The sequence below is a fragment of the Puma concolor genome, chromosome E2 (genome assembly GCF_028749965.1).
Source record: "Puma concolor isolate L17-30 chromosome E2, mPumCon1.1.hap2, whole genome shotgun sequence".
Classification (NCBI taxonomy): Eukaryota; Metazoa; Chordata; class Mammalia; order Carnivora; family Felidae; genus Puma; species Puma concolor.
Genome location: NC_141681.1, coordinates 43,476,160 through 43,496,781, shown reverse-complemented (window position 1 = coordinate 43,496,781; position 20,622 = coordinate 43,476,160). Strand labels below are relative to the sequence as shown.

Genomic DNA, 20,622 nt, shown 5'->3' with positions numbered 1-20,622 from the left:
CTCCCATTGTCCCCCACCCCCACTCCCAAGTTCAGTGGCATTGTGGGCTCTTAGAAAGCCTCTGCTAATTAGAGTTAACAGTTTCTCCACACATGTAAAATGTTCATCTTTTTACTGGATTCTAAGGGTAATGTGTGCCGATGGCAGACAGCTTGGAAAGCGCAAAGCCACTCGATTCTGTTTCAGGAATGGCTGTTCCCAGCTCATTTGGGCCAAATATATGCTGCCCGCCCCTCCCTGAATCCCACCTAGACAATGCTCCGATTGATTTTGCGATCTAATGTCTGACCTTTGGCTTCATTACTTTGTATTGGTTATTATGAGGGAAGCATTCTATGCTTTATGGTGTGTTCCTTTACAGTAATAGTTAATACAAGAGTGTAAACTCCCAGCAGCTCGACTTTCCTATTGTGGTGACACCTGATCTCCTTCCTAGTGGGGGGTGTGGGATGCTACAAGCCCAAGTGAGGTCAAGCTGGTCTACACAAGACAGTGAAGTGATCGCCATTCACGCTCATAAGAATGACTGGTGGTGCTCACAGTAGTGTTGGTGTATTGGATAAAGGGGTGTGCGGGTGGGAGCAGGGGTCCCACTTCCTGAACAGCGGGACAACCTGCCGAGTGCTCTCAGCCAACCACGTACAAATCGGTGAGTGGTGAATCTGCCCAGAAAATGCAGGCCACAGCTATTTTGCTCCCGTCTGTCCTTTGCCAGAGTAGACCAAACAATCCTGAAGTCTAAATTTAAGAGCTCATTTTGGAACAACTTTAACCCATATTTATACTTCCAAATTTGGTGATTCTGTGGCTATGTTCTGAAAATAAAACGTTGGATGTTTTCTTAAGGGTGAAGACATGGTCATAATACTGCAGATAGCTGTTGAGTGCTCCCTAGGGGCCAGATTCTCTGCTACGAGGGGATGCGTCTTCATCTGTGAGGTGATCAGGGTCTGGAGGGAGACGGAGACCGTGGGCAGGCACCATCCCTGCAGATGTAAGCTGGGGCAGGACTCAGGCCACCAGAGGTGCCAGCTAAGAGCAAAGGAGAACAGGGATTTGTCAGACAAGGAGCATACTGAGGCTGGGGCGGGATGGTCAGGGGAGTGTTTCCAGCAAAGGGGTGAGAGCAGGCAAAGGCCTGGGGCCACAAAGGAGCAACATGGTCCAGCTGCTGGGCAGAGAGTTTGCCGAAGAGCAGCCTGCAGACCGCTTTGTGTAGCCTATACTATGTTACATTTTCTTTTTAAATAAGCTGCCAGCATTTAAACACTGAGAGGTTTTACATTCAAAACCAAACCAACAAACCTGAAATTTTGGGCTCTCCTAAATATTTGGCATCTGCATTCCTGCCTGACCACAGTACCCTGGAGCCAGGCCCTTCCGTGTATGCACAGGGCTCCAGAGCCTTCCCGGCCCCCAGTGCATCTGGGGCTAGAGCTGGAGAGCGAGAGGCTGCTGGAGAGCAGGGGGCTGCGGCCTTGCCTAGGCCATCAGCACCAGTCTGCAGGCAGCAGAAGACCATCCAGTGTCTGTGAGCATGAGGCTACCAGGTTTGCCTTCCAGAAGGGCATCTCTGGTGACAGCCTGGAGAATGGATTTGATGGGGTCATAAAGGAGGCCTTCTGCAATAGTCACAGGAGGGGTCATGGTAAGGTTGCGATAGCTGAATAATGGCCCTTCAGCAATAACAGATTCTAGGGACACCTGGGTGACTCAGTCGGTTAAGCGTCCGGCTTTGGCTCAGATCGTGACCTCACGGTTTGTGAGTTCAAGCCCCTCGTTGGGTTCTGCTGTCAGCACAGAGCTTGCTTTGGATCCTCTGTCCCCCTCTTTCTCTGCCCCTCCCCTGCTTGCATGCTCTGTCTCAAAATAAATGAATAAACTTAAAAAAAGATATCAGATGTGACCTTATAATGGCAAAAAAGGGCTTTATGGCCATGCTTAAGTTAAGGATTTTGAGATGGGGAGATTATCCAGGATTATCCAGGTGGGCCCCAAATGCCATCACATGTATCCTTATGAAAGGAAGGCAGGGGGAGATTTGACACACACAGAAGAGGAGGAGGCAATGTGACCATGGAAGCAAAGACAGGAGTGATGTGGCCACAAGCCAAGGAACGCCAATGACCACAGACACTGAAAGAGGCATGGGCCAGATTGTTCCCTAGAGCCTCTGGAAGGAGTGTAGGCCCGCTGACACCTTGATTCCAGCCCAGGGACACAGCTTTGTAACTTCTGACCTCCAGGACCATGGGAGAATGAATACCTTTCTGTTGCTTCAATCCGTCGAGCTCATGGTAATTTGTTAGAGCAGCCACAGGAAGCCATATGGACACCGTCAGACAGACCTGTGGGTGGAATCCACCAGACCAGGGGCTGAGCGGATGTGTCTTTTGGCGGAATTGGCAGCACCTAGGACGTGTCCGGGTTGGGTCTTGCTGCAAGCCAGCCTGAGACTCAGCTGTGGGTGTAGGAGTGAGTCCAGGAAGCAGAGGGTGAGCACAGAGGAAGCAGAGCAGGGAAGGGAGAGACTCCCGTGCAGGTGCATGACTGGGCTGGAGACTGAGGTGGCCAGAGAAACCACACGGGGTACTCCCCAGAATTGTCCCTCAGAAGGACAGGAAGCTGAGGCGTTAATCCACTGGCTCCCTTTTCCCACTGGTTGGTGGTTGCCTGTACCAGTCAGATTCTCCAGAGAAACAGAACAAATACGATGGCTATATATATATATATATATATATATATATATATGTTTATTATATGAGATATAATATAAATAATTTTTATTATAAAAATATTTATTATAAAGAGATATATATAAAGAGATTTATTGAGGTTTATTATATGAGATATAATATAAATAATTTTTATTATAAAAATATTTATTATAAAGAGATTTATTGAGGTTTATTATATGAGATATAATATAAATAATTTTTATTATAAAAATATTTATTATAAAGAGATTTATTGAGGTTTATTATATGAGATATAATATAAATAATTTTTATTATAAAAATATTTATTATAAAGAGATATATATAAAGAGATTTATTGAGGTTTACTATATGAGATATAATATAAATAATTTTTATTATAAAAATATTTATTATAAACAGATTTATTGAGGTTTATTATATGAGATATAATATAAATAATTTTTATTATAAAAATATTTATTATAAAGAGATATATATATAAAGAGATTTATTGAGGTTTATTATATGAGATATAACATAAATAATTTTTATTATAAAAATATTTATTATAAAGAGATATATATATATATATATATAAAGAGATTTATTATAATGAATTGGCTCACATGAATATGGAGATTGTCTCTGTGACATTCCAAAATCTGTGACCAGCAAGCTAGAGACCCAGAAAAAAACAAATGTTTCAGCTTAATTCTGAAGGCAGGAAAAAAGTGATGTCCCAGGTCAAATAGTCAGGCAGGGAGAATTCCTTCTTACTCATGAGAGGATCAGTCTTTTTGTTGTATTCAGACCTTCAACGGGTTGGATGAGGCCCACCTGAATGAGGGAGGGCAGTCTTCTTTATCCCGTCTACCAACCGCACATGTTAATCTCATCTGAAAGCACACTCACAGATACCTTCGGAAGTAGTATGACCAAACATCTGGGCACCCTGTGGCCCAGTCAGGATGACACATAGACCTAACCATCACAGTGACCCAGGGGCATTATCTCTCCACGTCCTGCTAATGGCCACCCGTGGGCGCTGAAAAGTCTGGTGGGTGCTGAGGCATTTGAGATGGGACCCAGGCTGTGTGCATGAGACTGTTTGTGGTTGCTGTGCTGAATCACATGTGCCCAGGGGAGGCAGCCCAGACACGGAAAGCACATGCCCCAGGCTCCTGAGTTTCTGGCTTGGGCACCTGCTGGGATGGGGAGCCTAGGAAGAGGAGCAGGGTCAGGGGACGGTGCTCAGTCCAGTCAGCACTGGGTGGGGTTTGCATATCCAGGCAGGTTGATCTGGGGGCATGGCTGAGGCTCCGGAAGCCACCAGAGCGGGTGACCCTTGTGGCCTCGGTAGAGGCAGCTGCAGTGGGGTGGAGGGGAGAGGGCAGCATCTAACTGGGGGAGGGGGCAGATGTGGCAAAGTGGAGGCAACTCCTTCGAGGAGGAGAATCATAAGACGGAGGCTGAGGGAGCCTTAGAGTAAAAGGAAATTAGATAAATGGATAAGGAAGATGTGGCTGGAATATTACACAGCCATGAAAAAGGAGGAGCGCGTGCCATTTGTGACAACACGGTTGGACCTGGAGGGTATTGTGCTGAGTGAAATGAGTCAGACAGAGAAAGACAAGTACCATATGATTTTCCTCGCATGTGGAAGGTAAAAAAATGAAACAAATTAATAAAGAAACAAAAAGCAGAATCAGACCTATTAATATGGAGAACAAACTGATGGCTACGGGAGGGAAGGGGAGTAGGGAGGGGTAAAAAAGGGTCAGAGTGGGGTGGGAGACATAGGCTTCCAGTTGTGGAATGAATAAGTCACAGGGATAAAAGTCACAGCATAGGCAATACAGTCAATGACATTGTGATGGGGATGTATGGTGACAGAAGGTAGCTGTACTTGTGGTGAGCACAGCATAATGAATAGAGATGTGGAATCACTATGTTGTACACCTGAAACTAATGTAATGTGTATCGACTATACTCAATAAAAAAATATTTTCAAAAGGGACTTCTTAAAAACAAGATTATTCTATCAGTCAGTCAACAAACATTACCGAGTGCCTCATGTGTGATAGTCCCTGAGGGCATAGCAGTTACCAACACAGACTCGGAGAGTTTGACCTTGGAGAGTAAACATGTAATTAAAAATAAATAAATTTTGGGGTGCCTGGGTGGCTCAGATGGTTGAGTGTCCAACTTGGGCTCAGGTCATGATCTCAGTTTGTGAGTTGGAGCCCCGTGTCGGGCTTTGTGCAGACAGCTCGGAGCCTGGAGCCTGCTTCAGATTCTGTGTCTCCCTCTCTCTCTGCCCCTCTCCTGCTCACACTTAGTCTCTCTCTCTCAAAAATAAACATTAAAAAATATTTTAAAAAAGAAAAATAAAGAATTTTAGATACGGATAAGATGCATGAAAAAATACATCAGGACAATGTGACAGAGAGTGACAGGGCTACTTTAGCTGGACTGGTCAGGGAAAGTCTCTCTAAGGAGGTGACAGCAGCACTGACTGTGAGTGGTGACAAAGACCCAGTTGGGCAGAGAACTGGAGGAGGGTGTGCCAGTGCAAAGGCCCTGGGGCAGGTGTTCAAGGGAGAGGGAAGACGCCATGTCCTGTAGAGCCAGTGGGGAGAATGAGACTGGGACACCGCTGGGGCACGGCCTGCAGGCCATGGGAAGCTCTTGGAGCTTTTGAAGCCGGGAATGTAAATCTGATTTATATTTTTTAAAGGTCACTCTGTCTCTCGTGGAAAGAATAGACCCAAGGAAGGCAAGAGGAAGGCAAGGAGGCCAGTGAGGAGGCCCTGTGGTTGTTCAAGCTGGGGATAGTGGGAGAGAGTTGAGCAAAACCAGGTTTGCAGGGACAGGCCTGTCCGGATCTTCGGTTATAATCACTTTAGGATTAAAATGATACACAGCAGGACGAGATTGCCATTTGTAAGATTATTGTACCACAGTATGATGTAATATGTTGTATTAAACAGAGCAGGAACTTGATAATTGCCTAGCAGCAGTTCACAGGTATTGTATTCTATCAGATGTGTGTTGTTAGCAGGTGTTATACCTGTTTAAGAGGACTGTATCAATTAATTAGCTGTTGTGATTGGGTCATGGAAAACATACCTTTAACAGAGGTCGACTTTTCAAGGATTCGCTGGTGACTATAGTGGAGTTTTCAGAGTGGGGGCGCTTTCCCGGGCAGAAGTAAAAAGCCGGGGTTGGTGGGGAAAGACCAGTTCCTGGGGCCACTAGTCCTGACCGTCCTGACCCTCACCAAGTGGCCCCAGAGGACTGATTTGAAAGGAGAGTATAAGCTGGTCTGCAGCTGGCCTGGAGGGCAAGGCTGTCCCCTCACCTTGTGCCCATGCGCAGGGGCGGGGGTGGGGGGGTGGGGGGGAGGAAGGTGGCAAGGCCAGGGTGCCAGAGACCAGCTCCCCAGAAGGATGGGAATATTGTGCAATACACTGGCGGCCCGAGGCAAGCTTTTGGAGTGTGCCATTTATTCTCTGGATTTGGGGGTTTGTGCATTCATGCAAGTTCAGCATGAGATAACTCTGTGAAGAGGCCAGACCACTGCCCCTTGCCTGACTCTGGACCTCTTACGGCAGGTTTCCTGCCGCCCGCCGCGAGCGATGGAGTCAGTCAAACTGAAGAGAAGTCTCCGCTCTACCTTCGTGAGCCTCAGTTTCTTCAGCTGCCAAATGGGAGTGACCGCTGACCGCGTGGAGGTAAGGGTGGGGAGGGTGCACCATTTTGGATGAAGCTTGAAGATGTGCTGGACTAAATGAAGGCAGCCAGGCGTAGAAGGACAAATGTATGATTCCACTTATATGAAGTCCCTAGAACAGGCAAATCCACAGAGAGTAGACTAGAGCACAAGAGTTTCTGTTGGGATGATAGAAAGTGTTCCGAGATGGGTAGTGGTAGTGTTTGCACAACAATGTGAATGTCCTTACTTCATGCCACTGCACCCTACACTTAGAAATGGCTAAAATGATACATTTTATGTTATGTGTATTTTACTGCAACAATTAAACAGAATAGCACCTTCTGATGAAACTGAATGGGGCTCCTGGGGCTGCTGTGGGCTTGGGGAAGAGGAAGACTCCGCGTGGATAATTTTGAGAACAGATGTCAATGGAAGCAAAACCACACCCCCCGTAGTCCTAAATTATCTGTGAATGTTTTCTTCATAAGGTTTTATATCATTTTATACGTGGGTTTTGTGATAGCTGTTGCTTAGTGTCATTTCATGAACGTTTTCTCCTATCTCCAGAAACTCTTCATACGAAGCATTGCAATTGCCCTTACTATTCTATCCAGTGCTGTAATGCACTTGACCCATCCCAAACGCTAGATATTTAAGTTCTTCACAGTTTTTCACATTATAAACAACACTGTGGTCGACATCTTTGTGCATCAGTCTGTCTACACCCTGATCATTTCCCTGGTGTAGATTTGTAGAAGTAAGTATACTGTTAGAGGTTGCCCCATGGCAGCAGGTGGATTCCCAGAAAAGGCTGTACCTTTGTCACCTCTGTCCGTGCCCAGCCCACTTCTGGTGTCCCAGCACTGCTATTTCCACGTGGGGAAATGGGAAATGGGTTATCTTGACTTTATATGCATCACTCCTGAGAGAGGTGCTGCCAGTCCCTATAGTGGCCGTCACTAAGCTCCGGGGACACCAAGCTCAGTAAGTAATGACCGTGAAGGTGGGATTGAGGAGAGGGGGCAGATGTGAGAGACCATCCCCAAGCAGAACCACAGCCAGCCCTCCAGCCCTGCTTCCCATGAGGTTGACAGAGGGAATGTCTGCTGTCCAGCAAGTGTCATTTTTTAAAACATATTTTATTTATGTTTGGGAGAGCACCAGTTGGGGGAGGGGTAGAGAGAGGGGAACAGAGGATCCCAAGCAGGCTCTGCGCTGACAGGCTGACAGCAGCGAGCCTGACATGGGGTTCGAACTCATGAACTGCAAGATCATGACCTGAGCCAAAGTGGGACGCTCAACCAACTGAGCCACCCAGCTGCCCCAGCAAGTGTCACCTCTGCCTAGTGCCTTGTGGTTCCTAAGGATGCAAAGGGGGACAGATTCTTCAGGGGTGTGGAAGAGGGGCAGACACAGATTTGGAGAGTAGGCATGACCACCCCTTCCCTCAGCTCTTTTGGAGGTGCTGGTGCGACCCTGCCTGAGATGGGATGAGGTGCCACCTGGTCACTACCTCCAGCTGGCTCTGGGCCCCCCTCTGCCACTTCCCTCCATGTGGCCTCAGCCACATGTCTGAACCTCAGTGTGCCTGTTTCCCCATCAGTGATATGGGGCTAATGCTTATTTCCGGGGGTTGCGGCAAGGGTTAAGCTTATGGATGTCGAAGCTCCAGGCCTAGACTGTTGGGACTAAGCTGCACAGAAGGTGCTGGCCACTGGTCCACTGTCACTCCCAGGACAAGCAGACCTTCCTTCTCCAGTAGGGCTGGGGAGGCCCTTTGTCCCCCGTCATCAGCAGAGTGGGCATAGGGATGGTGTCTGCAGTGCCCACTTGGGGAGGGCACTGAAGCTCATTTCCGAGATGGTCTGGAGAGCTCTGCTACCCTGTCCCTGAGCTGCGGCCCCTGCAGCCCACCCAGCTGTCAGCTCTGCAGAGTCCCCACTGCGTTTGAGGCCTTCACTTGCCTGGCGATCGTTTTTCGCAAGTAGACCCTCATCCTTAATATATTCGGCAGACGTCTGATAATTGTGATAACCCTGACGGGTGGTGAGCAGGGCAAATTAGCTAAAAGATGATTGATTTTTTTTATGCGCAATTTTATCTTCGACCTTTCCTAGCAACGTGCGATACCAGAGTAATAATTTCTTCTCCCAGGTATTTGCCAGTATCGAGATTGCACATCTATTTACGGTTGCCTGGAAGCCCCATAATTACAATACAGTCCAAGTGCCCATTTTCTTTCCTTGACTACAAATAGGGATCAATCGAATTTTAAATGACTGCTCCGGGGCTCGCTCCCGATCGTGACCTTTGTAAATGATTAGAGCTCACCACTGTTGCTGTCTGCCCAGAAAGAGCGAGTGGGCAGAGCTTTCTAACTGGCATTTAACCTGGACGTGGGCCAAAGATATTCCAGGTGAAAACTGGCCAGGAGCTGCCTGTAGAGAAAGGTCGTGTAGACTTTCTGCCCTGGGGACACTTCCTGTGTGTCCCCTCACACCCGCTCTCCTTTGTCTAAGTCCTGGCTTCTGCGGATGTCTGTTTGCTTCAGAGCCTGTTGACACAGCTTCCCCCAGCACATCCTCCTGGGCTGAATTCAGCATATCCCCGGAAGTTTTAGACCTGTAGATAAAAATTGTTATTTGTCGGAAAGAAGTTTCTTTTTTCCTCCTTTCCTTTCCTTTCCTTCCTTCCTTTTTTTTTTTTTTTTTCACTGCATTTGGTCTCAAACACTAAGCTTTTGATCGTGAAGCCTGAGAAAGCCACAGAGTAAAGCGTTCTTCCTGAGGAGGCCGGGGCAAGCCTTGCCTGGAGCTTCCATTTAAAGCCCAAGTCATCCTCAGAGTCCGGGGTCACTGAATCAGAAGTCAGCTGTGGCGTGTTTAAGCCACCCTGAGGCCCCTGGAGCTGCTTGGGGACAGATGGCTGAAGGCCAGCCATAAAGCCCCCCAGGACCTCAGGCCTCCCGCACTTCAGGGGTGAGCAGTCCATCCAGAAGACTGTTCCACCCACCCTCTTGATGGCAATGAAAGGCTGCTGGAGATGGTGAGAAGGTGTCGTCCTCTTTGCCTCTTGAACCGTTGCTATTAGGAGTGACCTTTGTCTGTGGTCAGGGTGCTGACTGTGTCACTGAGGTTACTCTTGTCGGCCTTTCCGGGATCTTATTCTAGGCAGCAGAGACATGTTTCCTTCCGGGCAGTCGTCTTCAGGCTGTCGGCCACTAACACTGTCTTGGGTTTCTTTGAGAATCCCTTAGCCCAGGCTTGGAGCCCACTGGTTCTCTCTTACACCCTCCTTCCCCTCTCTGGCCAGGCCAGTCTCACTGGGGCTGACCCTCCTGGGCACCAGTGCATCAGCTGCCACCATATGATGGCCCAGAACCCCCCATCACCACCCCTGGTCTTCCCTTGTCCATGTCCGTCCAGCCCCACCTCTGTGCTGGCTCCCCTGAGCCTTCCAGACAGCAGGGATGGTACCTGCTCAGGGCTCAGCACCTAGCCTGTCCCCGCACTGCTGAGCCCCTGAGCGTATCTTTATAGACACTGTGGCTCCTCCTCGTCCACTCCCCTACCGACCTACAAGAGTTCTCCTTGGCTCTTAGACACCTGGCGTCCCAGGACTAGAGGAGGAAACCTGGTGAGGGGATAAGCCAATCTGTGCTGGCAAATCAGGCTTGTTCCCATGGCTGGCCTGCTGGTGTCTCTCTGTGGCTCAACCGCTAACAGAATTCTTAACGAAAGCACCAATGTTCCCAGAAGCGAAAGCCGTCATCAAGAGTTTACGATTTAAATCACATGAAGAGTGTGAAGCAAACCACTGTTTTGGCCTGCCGTGGAAGTCTCTGGAAGGTGCTGCTGAGGCGGTGCCCCCCCCCCCCCCCCGCCATGGGTCACGAGTACACGTGGGTTGAGAGTCTTACAGTAACTTGGAAAGGGAATTTGGAGGATGACTCTGTTTGCCACAGATGCAGAAACAGGAGCTGGTTCCACTGCAGCAAAGGCGAACGACCGAACAGCATCGTCCACCCTTGAAAAGCCATGAGCTGAAGTCACCTGAGCCCTTTCTCCAGGTGGAGGTGCGTGCACACATGTGAACACACGATTTCTTCCAGGCCCATGCCTAAGCATCATGTTTGTCCTCTGAAATGTGGTGAAAACCAAGCACGTGTTTCCTTTGTCCTCTCCCTTTATTTCTAGAACAAGAGACTGTAATCTCAGAGGTTAGACCTTTCTGGTTGTCGTAGTTGGTTTTAAAGGACAAATTCCAGCAGGCCCCGGGAACGTGAGCACGGCATATTTCAAGATCTCTCTGTTATGGTACATTCAAGGATTACAGTTTGAAGCAATTGATTTAATTCCCAAACATCATGTCGAGCGGGAAGCATCCCATGCATTGTGTGTGCTGTCTGGGTGGGCTCTAGAATGTGTCCCTGGGCCCAGCAGCAGAATGGAACCCGGAGCCAGAATCCAGGGAACCGGTGTTCCCGAGCCCCTGACATCATCCGGCACGAGTCCCGTGCACAGTGTGAGCCAGTAAATCTTGACTGGGAGGACGTCTCTTCTGCACCTTTGTTTGCAGTTACCTTTTTGTTCACTCCCTGAAGAGCAGCGACTTTGCCGGTTTGAGTATGGTTTACTTTCCCACTCTTAACATGTGTACATGTAAGTGTTTTCGAAGATGCTTACATTAGTGTCATGTTTTGCGAATGGTATGTAACAGTAGCATTTAGGTGAGAAGCTTTCGTGCAAAATCTCTTGCTCCCGTGAATGAAGGAAGTGCACGGTAGTCACAGCAAGGTATGGTAATTGATCCCACCACAGGCAGATTGTATCTGTTGCATTTCTCCTTTGTCTTGGCGCATACAGTATTCTGATGAGAATAACGGCCTGCGTTTTGAAAGCGAGGACTTTGCACTTTTTAAACTCGCTGTTTAGCCTCCGTGGTAATGTCATTTTTGCAGAGTTCTGCTTATCCTACAGACACCCAGAAAACCCAAAGGGAGAGACAGGAGTCTGCTCGTGGGCAGAAAGTGTTATCCCCACTTCTGGCATCTTCTGGGACAGGCAGGAACCTGTGTCTGTAAATGATGAATGCTTGATTGGGAATTGGTTCCTTTTCTAAATTCTTTTTGGACTCCTTATGTTAAGAAAGGGAAAAGCAGGGGCGCCTGGGTGGCTCAGTTGGTTAAGCGTCCGACTTCAGCTCAGGTCATGATCTCGCGGTCCGTGAGTTCGAGCCCCGTGTCGGGCTCTGGGCTGATTGCTCAGAGCCTGGAGCCTGCTTCCGATTCTGTGTCTCCCTCTGTCTCTGCCCCTCCCCCATTCATGCTCTGTCTCTCTCTGTCTCAAAAAGAAATAAAACATTAAAAAAATTAAAAAAAAAAAAAAAAGAAAGGGAAAAGCAGCACCTACGTGCCCCAAGATTCTGGAACAATCGATTGTTGTAGCCAAATCAATATAATACAGTCTCATGTCCAGACCACCCGGCTGGGGCAAAACCAGCAAAGCAGATGACTTTGGTAAATGAGAACTTAGCCACATTTCCCACTGTGTGTTCCATGAAATGCAGGAGTGGGTGAAGGGGAGTTCCAGGATAAAAGGGAGAAGAAGATTTGGCAGGTCATGCCCCCACTTAAAACCCTCCAATGGCTTCCTATTGCATTCGGAGTAGAGCGCAGCCTGCCTGCCCTTGCCCGGCCCCTCTCATTCCACTTTCCTCCTTCCCACAGGCTTCAGCCACCCTGGCCTCTTCCAGTCCTTGAAACTCCTCAAGCCCTTCCCTGCCTCAGGGCCTTTGCACTTGCTATTTTTCCTGCCTAGAAACTTATTGCCTCTAACTTCACACCTGTCTTCTCCCTGTCATTTTGATCACAGCTTAAAACCACCTTGTGAGACGTGCTTTTTCCTAATCACTGACGCTGTCCTGGCCCCCAGCCCCTGTGCCTTTGTATACCATTGACATTTATTAATTTCTTGTTGGCATTCATTGTCCTCTGAACTTATCTTGTTTGTTTATTGCTTTATTATTTCTCCCTGCCTGGACGTGAATCTCTGGAGGATAGATCGATGGCCAAGAATGTCTCATTTACACTGGCCCCATATGTTTAGAACCATGCCCGTGACTTGGAAGATGCTATAAGTACTTGACTAACTGGATAGTGGGCACATGTTTATTAGAACCATGAGGTGTGGGACACAGGCACTTATTGATGTGTGCTCTGCACTTAAACCGTGGGCAGCCCCGGCCCAGGTGAAAACCCCACCATTTGAATGTGTTCAGTGTTTAGAAGATGGATTAGAATCAAAGGGTTCGGGGCACCTGGGTGGCTCAGTCGGTTGAGAGTCTGACTCTTGATTTCGGCTCAGGTCATGATCCCAGGGTTGTGGGATTGAGCCCCACGTTGGGCTCCATGCCAGGCATGGGGCCTGCTTGAGATTCTTTCTCTCTCTCTGTCTCTCTCCTTCCATCCCTTCCCCACCCCCACCCCCCCACCCCCGTATCATGTGCATGCACTCGCTCTCTCTTTCTCAAAAAAAAAAAAAGAGTGTGTTCACAGCTACAAGGTGTTCTGAAAATCTCACCTCACCTCACAACGCCAAATCTGGGATCTCAGGGGTGTGTATGCATGCCAGGTGCCCCTCCAGTCACCTGGTCCTGATCACAGATGTCCTGTCCTGCTGTTTATGCTGCAGGCAGAGTCCTTTCTGGGTGACAGGGCCTCATGTGGTTCCTGTCCCTGGGATTTTGTTCCCCCTCCCTCTGCTGCTCGCACGCCTGTAGGCATGATCTCTCACTTAACCTGCATGGCCCAAGGGGTTTAGGAACACGTGTCCTTGACAGGGAGTCCTAGCTGAGGGGAGCAGGCACAGGGACCCAGGCTGGGCTGCTTCTGCTCCACCGTGAATCACCAGCTTTTCCAAGCTGCTGTATCGCCAAGCCTAGAAGAGTCTTCCAGTCTGAGGCCTGCCCTTGGGCCGATGTGCTGTGTCAGCAGGGTTGATGGTGGTGGCAACAGTGGTGTCGGAGTCCTAGGATTCTTCATCATGGAGGGGGTGCGCAATGACGGCCACCTCCCGGCCAAAGCCAGGACCCCAGCAGTGTCAGATAACGGGGCCTCAGAGGGTTGGCCTCATTCGCAGGATGCCAGCCTGCCTCCTGGACTCCCACCCCAACCCCTGCCCACCTGCCTGGAACCTGTGCCCATCGTCTACCCTCCCATCCTCTGTGCTGCCCCTCTGGCCTCCTGGTTCCTTCCTTTTCTAGACTTCCAGAGTCATCATTCACCAGCCAGGGATGGCTGGTTTTGTTCTCTCTCCTGTTTTCTTACCTTCCATGTCATGTTCCAAAGCTTCTGGTGGTCATTCCCTTGTCCATCTCTCTGTCATCTGTCTTGCTTAGCCGAGCCCCACATGGTGGCCGGAGAAGGTGGGGTGAGTCATGGCTAACATCAGACTATCCTGTTTGTCTATAGAAGGGATGTTTTTCTTCTAGCCACGCTCTCCAGAAGCATGTTTTTGTTTTTGTTTTTAATGTTTACAACCACCAGGCTGTGGAACATGGACAGTGCCAGCACATCCACGAAGGAGACCCTATTTGTCTATACAGTATGAGAGCTAATTCTTTAGCTTGTGAGGAATATCAGTTGATGGTAGCATTGATCTGCCAAGAGCCCAGCAGGAGGAAGCAGAAGATGTGAAATGTGAACGTCCTTATTCATGCAGAGAAGCATCTTTCAGGATGGTCACTGGTGCCGGGTGAAGGGGAAATGCCTTCAAAAACGCATGTGGTCACCTGTGGTGTTGGCTCTTTCTTTGTGGGCGGTGTGGATCTCTCGGGAATCGAGCCCTGATGTAGATGTCGATAAATGGTGTCTTTGATGGACTCCAAGAGTGGCTTTGGTCAGAAATGAGAGCTGCGCTTCAGGATCTCGGGTGGCAGGGTTGCACCCCTAGCAGAGGCTCCCGTTAGGCCCCTTTTGTACCTCTTTTGTACCTCAAGGCACATGAGACTCCCCGGCAAAGGAACCCCTACTGAAGTCGAATTCACGATCATAAATTGCAAACCACCGTGGGGGAGCGTCTGCTGCAGCAAACAGAAGAATTGGCATTCCAAGAACCGGAAATAATAGGACAACAAGAAGAAGATTCTGAACTGTGTCTAAAATAGTTGGAGACAGTTGAGGAAGGATCACTACTTTTTTGTCTGCTTGAAACCAATTGGAAAATTTACGAAAGAGAGTCGAAGAAGGAAGGCAGTCAACGGTTTAAATGAAACAGCGACAAGAATTTTAATTAGAAATTACAGCCTACATCTACTGACACTCACTGCTTTCATTCTGTCCCCTGTTCCTGGTGATCTATATGCTACATAAAGCCAGCTTGAAATCCAGGTCAGAGATCAGAGTGGTATGTTATAGTCTTTATTCGAAAGTCCCGAGACAGTATGGCATATGTCTTGTCAGACAAAAATATAAGAATTTATTTCTCATGGATGGATAGAACAGGTAGGAGTTTCCTGTTGGCTCAGTCAGAGCAAAGTAGATGGATATATATGACTTCACCTTCACTTCTCCTCTGTAGCAGCCAGGCACTTCATTTCCCTGGGATGCTATCCATAAACAGAACTTGCTTGTTGCCATGGATTTCCACTCTCAAGTTGGTTTTTTTTTTTCCTTGCCTTTCCCAAGACTTGAGCAAAGCCAGTCCAGCTGAGAAATAAGGGAGTTATTTTTAGTTCTTTGAATGGTTTTTCATGAACTATTTCCGTCCTTGGATCCAAGGCCCACTGGACCATCAAAGAAATTTTAATACTAAGGTTGGAAAAGGAGAAGGGTCTTTGCTGGGCCACTTACCTGCATGCCTGCCCCTTACCAGCTAGAACCCTGGGCACTCCCAGGAACCAGGAAGCACTTGCTATCATTTACTGGGTCCTCGCAAGGAACACATTGCTTTCCAGACACCCCAAAGGTACTTCAGACTTAGCAACATTTAAAAAAAAAATTCTTTTTAACGTTTATTTATTATAGAGAGAGAGACACAGAGCATGAGCAGGGGAGGAGTAGAGAGAGAAGGAGACACAGAATCTGAAGTAGGCTCCAGGCTCTGAGCTGTCAGCACAGAGCCCGAACTCACAAACCATGAGATCATGACGTGAGCTGAAGTCGTACGCTTACTGACTGAGCCACCCAGGTGCCCCTGACTTAGCAACATTTAAACAGAGACTTCTGGGTTCTTTTCTTCACTGGAGAGGGAGGGCCACCAGAGCCAGGAGCCCTGCGGCCCTCTCCCAACCATCCTTTCCCCCAGCCACTCCCCGACCATTTCATTTCTATTTGTCAGTATATTCCAGATAGAAAAGACACGGAGGAACCTTAAATGCATACTTCTAAGTGAAAGAAGACAATCTAAAAAGGTTACACACCATCTGTCTCCAACTATCACATTTTGGAAAGGGCAGAGGTGCAGAGAGAGTGAGAAGATCAGTGGTTTCCAGGGGTTCAGGGGACTCGGGGGGGAGAGGGGGGATGAGTAAGTGGAGGACACGGGTATTTAGGGCACTGAGACTGTTTTGCATGATGCTGTCGTGGTGGGTCCATGTGAAAACCCATAGAATGATGTACAGCATAGAGAGTGAAACCTAATGTATACTATGTAGCTGTTAATTGACAATAATGTATTGACGTTGGCTGATCAATTGTACAAATGCATCACAGCAATACAAGATGTCAATAACAGGGGAAATTGTGTGGGAGTGAGGGAGTAGATCAAAACTCTCAGTACTTTCTACTTAATTTTTCTGCAAAGCAAATACTGCTCAAGAAATCAAGTTTGTTCATTTAAAAAGAAGACTCTTAAGGACCAAGGGCCTCCCAGAGTTTGCCTTCTAGCTGAAGCCCAAGGCAGTTTTGGAACATTCCACATGGACGGCTAGCACCAACCCAGAACAAGAGTGTAGCGGGTATTCTGGCATGCTTGCCAAACCAACTTTAAACTCTAGTGACAAAGAATGTACGTTTCCTATCAGTGCACCTGTCCCGAATGCTGTCTGTGGTGTGGGATGGAGGCGGCTCTCACCCTGTCCCTGACCTCACTCAGTGAGGATCCTGAGGTGGGCATGTCTTTGGAAGCCTTGCCAGGTATCCCCTCTTCTCCCATGCTGACGTGGGGTCAAGGCAGCCTGGGCCTGTCACGGAGAGGGCGAATGGAAAGTTCCTGGTCCTCTGACAACGGACTGGCCATCTGCCCTCCTGAACTCAGCCCGCTGCTCTATAAAGAGAGGGTGACATCAGCCACGGCCAACTCTCAGGAGTATTGCTGTGATTAGGAAAGTGACCTCTCTGCGTAAACGCGAACCCATGCAAGTTTCCCCCTGGAGCTAACCGGTGGCCTCCCACCTCTCCAGTTAGGTTCACCTGGGAGGTTTTGCTTTGCTTAGTCTCCATTAGATCACCAGCCTTTTGAAGAAGATCAGAGGACAGGAGCCTTTTCTTTTTTACTTTTGTTATTTTGACCTGGTGCTTTCACCAGTGACAATCCATAGTACCCAAGCCAGTCTGGGACCACACAGGAGCTCAGGTCCAAGACAGGGATGGGGGCCGTGGTCTGCCTTGCTCTGCCTTTCCTCAAGGAAAACACAGGTTGACGGGGCACCCGGGTGGCTCAGTTGCTGAAGCATCCAACTTCGGCTCAGGTCATGATCTCACGGCAAGTGAGTTCAAGCCCCACATCGGGCTCTGTGCTGACAGCTCGGAGCCTGGAGACTGCTTTAGAGTCTGTCTCTGTCTCTCTGTCTCTCTCTCAAATGTAAATAAACATTTAAAAAAATATTAAGAAAAAGAACACATAGCTTGACCACTTCATTTTATCTATTTTTTAATTCAGAGATTATTTTATCACTTCAAACGCAATGACACTGATCCGTTGCCACGTGTCCACCTCTAAGGTTTCAAGGACGTTTTCAGAGACGATTGTGTAAAGCAGCAAGCGAGTGCAAAAGGACAGGGGAAACTACACGTGCAAGGGAGGCAGGGGTAGAGCCTCTCTCTGAAGCACTCAGAAGCACGTCTGCAGTACCGCACCAGGCCTGTGGTGGGGGGGGGGGGGCTCTCAGGAACCACATCCCCACATCCAGGGACAGAGGAACAGAATAAACCCGAGCCTCGGGCCAGCACAGGGAAGGATACCTTAACGAAGGGAAGGCAGCCCCACCAGCAGGCTTGGCCTGACTAGTACAACTTCCCACACTTTGGCACGACCTCTGTCTAGCGTTGCAATTGAGCGGCAGAGCGTCCGTAGGTAATGATTGTTGCTCTATCGTAATATCAAACTTTAAAAAATTCTAAAAAGAATTCTTAATAGAGGTTTTATTTTCACTAGTTTGAAATTAAAAAAAAAAATTTTAGGGGCGCCTGGGTGGCGCAGTCGGTTAAGCGTCCGACTTCAGCCAGGTCACGATCTCGCGGTCCGTGAGTTCGAGCCCCGCGTCAGGCTCTGGGCTGATGGCTCAGAGCCTGGAGCCTGTTTCCGATTCTGTGTCTCCCTCTCTCTCTGCCCCTCCCCCGTTCATGCTCTGTCTCTCTCTGTCCCAAAAAAATAAATAAATAAACGTTGAAAAAAAAAATTAAAAAAAATTTTAATGTTTATTTATTTTTGAGAGACAGACAGAGCATGAGCAGGGGAGGGGCAGAGAGAGAAGGAGACACAGAATCCGAAGCAGGCTCCAGGCTCTGAGCTGTCGGCACAGAGCCCGACGCGGGGCTCGAACCCACGAACAGCAAGATCATGACCTGAGCCGAAGTCGGACACTCAACCAACTGAGCCACCTCGGTGCCCCAGTTTGACACTTTTAAAAAAATGTTTACTAATTTTTGAGAGAGAGAACAAGTAGGGGAGGGACAGAGAGAGGGAGACACAGAATCTGAAGCAGGTTCCAGGCTCTGAGCACAGACCTAAGGGCTAAGCCACCCAGGTGCCCCTCGATTAGTTTGAGACTTACAGAAAAGTTGGGAAGGTAAGACAGAGAGTTCCCATATACCCCACACCTGGTTTCCCCTGTTACTGACATCTTGCATCAGTGTGGTACATTTGTCACAATTAATGAGACACTATTAAGTAAAGTCCATACTTCATTCACATTTCCTCATTTTTTTTTACATAATGTCCTGTTTTTTGTTCGTTTGTTTGTTTTCTGTTCTAGGATCCCAGTCAGGACACCACATGACATTCAGTTGTCATATCTCCTTGGGCTCCACCTGCCTGTGACAATTTCTCTGACTTTCCTTGTTTTTGATAAGCTTAACAGGTCGGGCATTTTGTAGAATGTCCCTTAGTTGGAATTTGTCTGATGTTTTCTCACGATCAGACTTGTGGCTTGTGGAGAGGAGGACCACAGAAGTGAAGTAGCTGGTGATTATACCCTATCGAGGGTGCAGGCCATTCCCTGACTCTGATCACCTGACAGGTTTGTTTGTTTGTTTGTCAGGCCTCTCCACATAAACTTTCTCCCCACCCTTTCCATACTGTACTTCTTGGAAGGAAATCGTGATGCTTAAGGGGTGGGCAGCTATACTCCACCTCGTTAAGGCAGACTACATACGTAAATTATTTGGAATTCTTCTGCATAGAGATGTGTTGATTCTACTCCATTTATTTAATCAGTAATTTATTTGTATTATATGGACTCATATGGGCTCATATATTATATGCACTCATATATTATATGAATATTTTTATTATACTTTGACTTATAATCCACTACCAGGCTACTTATTTTGTTGATCAGATTGTGCCAACTTTGCCACTTTTTCAGTTGGTCCCTAGCTTCACCCTTGTGCCTTTACGGAGCCCTTCCTTACTCTCGAGCCCTGTAGGATGCTCCAGGCTCATTTTGTATTTCTCAGTCCTGGTGCCCGCCGTTTCTCCAAAGAACCCTAGTTCCTTTGTATCGGAGGATGATATTCCAAACAAAGATCTGGCAACAGGTGCATTCATTCCTACTGGGGTCTCTCCCTTCTGGGCCCTCTCAGATGGCAAAGCAAGGAAATATATGTGTGTATACAACTTGTGTATCTACACACGTCCGTAAATACTTCAGTAGGTAGCCAGATGTGTCTACAGTAAGCTAAACACGGGTCACACTGATGTCTCCAACTCAAATGTATTACACGTGGGTCATTCTAGCTCCCTCCCCTTGCTTGTCTGTGAACTCCTACTCCAGTGGTGAGACACCGGCTCCAACCATCCTCCAAGCATTTATTTAATTGTTCAGTTCATATATCATGGCTGTACGATTGCTAAGCCCTCCCCCATGGGAAATGCTTTACCAGCTAGAGTTCTGTACCTACGCCTGGTTCCCTTTGCCTTCTGTCTTCAGGCTTCACTCATTTCCGGAGTTATGTAGGTCAGCACCCCCTTCAGTTATTTCATACATTTGTAATACAATTAAAGTCATTTATCATTGTCTGTATTCCATCCTGAGATTTTCCAAACTCCTAAGGGATTTTTTTAAAAAAAATTTATACAAGCTAAGGTTCATTCTGTGTGCCATAGCATTCTATGGGTTTGACACGTGCATAATGTCATCTGTCCATCATACAGAAGAATTTCACTTCCTCCAAATATATCACCTGTGTTTCCCCTGCTGAGCCTCCTTCCTCCCTCAACCCCTGGCAACCATGGATCTCTTTACTGTCGCTGTAGCTTTGCCTTCTCCAACATGTCATATGAATGGAGTCATATAATATGTGGCCTTTTCAGACTGGCTTCTTTCATTTAGTCATGCGCATTTAATACTCATTCATGAGTTTACATGTCTAATTTCTTTCTATCACTAAATACTATTCCACTGACTAGATCTACTACTGTTTGGCCCTTCACTTATTTTTTTTAAATTAATTTATTTATCTTGGGCCCCTGGGTGGCTCAGTCGGTTAAGCTCTGACTTCGGCTCAGGCCGTGATCTCACAGTTTGTGAGTTCGGGCCCCGCATCGGGCTCTGTGCTGACAGCTCAGAGCCTGGAGCCTGCTTCAGATTCTGTGCCTCCCTCTCTCTCTGCCCCTCCCCCACTCATGCTCTGTCTCTCTCTGTCTCTCAAAAATAAATGTTAAAAAAAATTTTTAAAATAAAATTAATTTATTTATTTTGAGAGAGAGAGAGAGAACTAGCAGGGGAGGGGTAGAGAGAAAGGGGGACAGAGGATCCGAAGCAGGC

General features: G+C 47.9%; 1 long non-coding RNA gene across 2 annotated transcripts in view; it reads left to right on the top strand.

The window, feature by feature from the left end:
* Positions 1 to 6,722, top strand: part of LOC147573519 (uncharacterized) — a 212,039-nt gene extending 205,317 nt beyond the window's left edge. For both annotated transcript variants that reach the window (XR_015244845.1, XR_015244843.1), the window contains one exon: positions 6,314 to 6,722. This is a non-coding gene — a long non-coding RNA (uncharacterized LOC147573519). The remainder of the gene's footprint in view (positions 1 to 6,313) is intronic.
* The last annotated feature ends 13,900 nt before the right edge of the window (positions 6,723 to 20,622 follow it).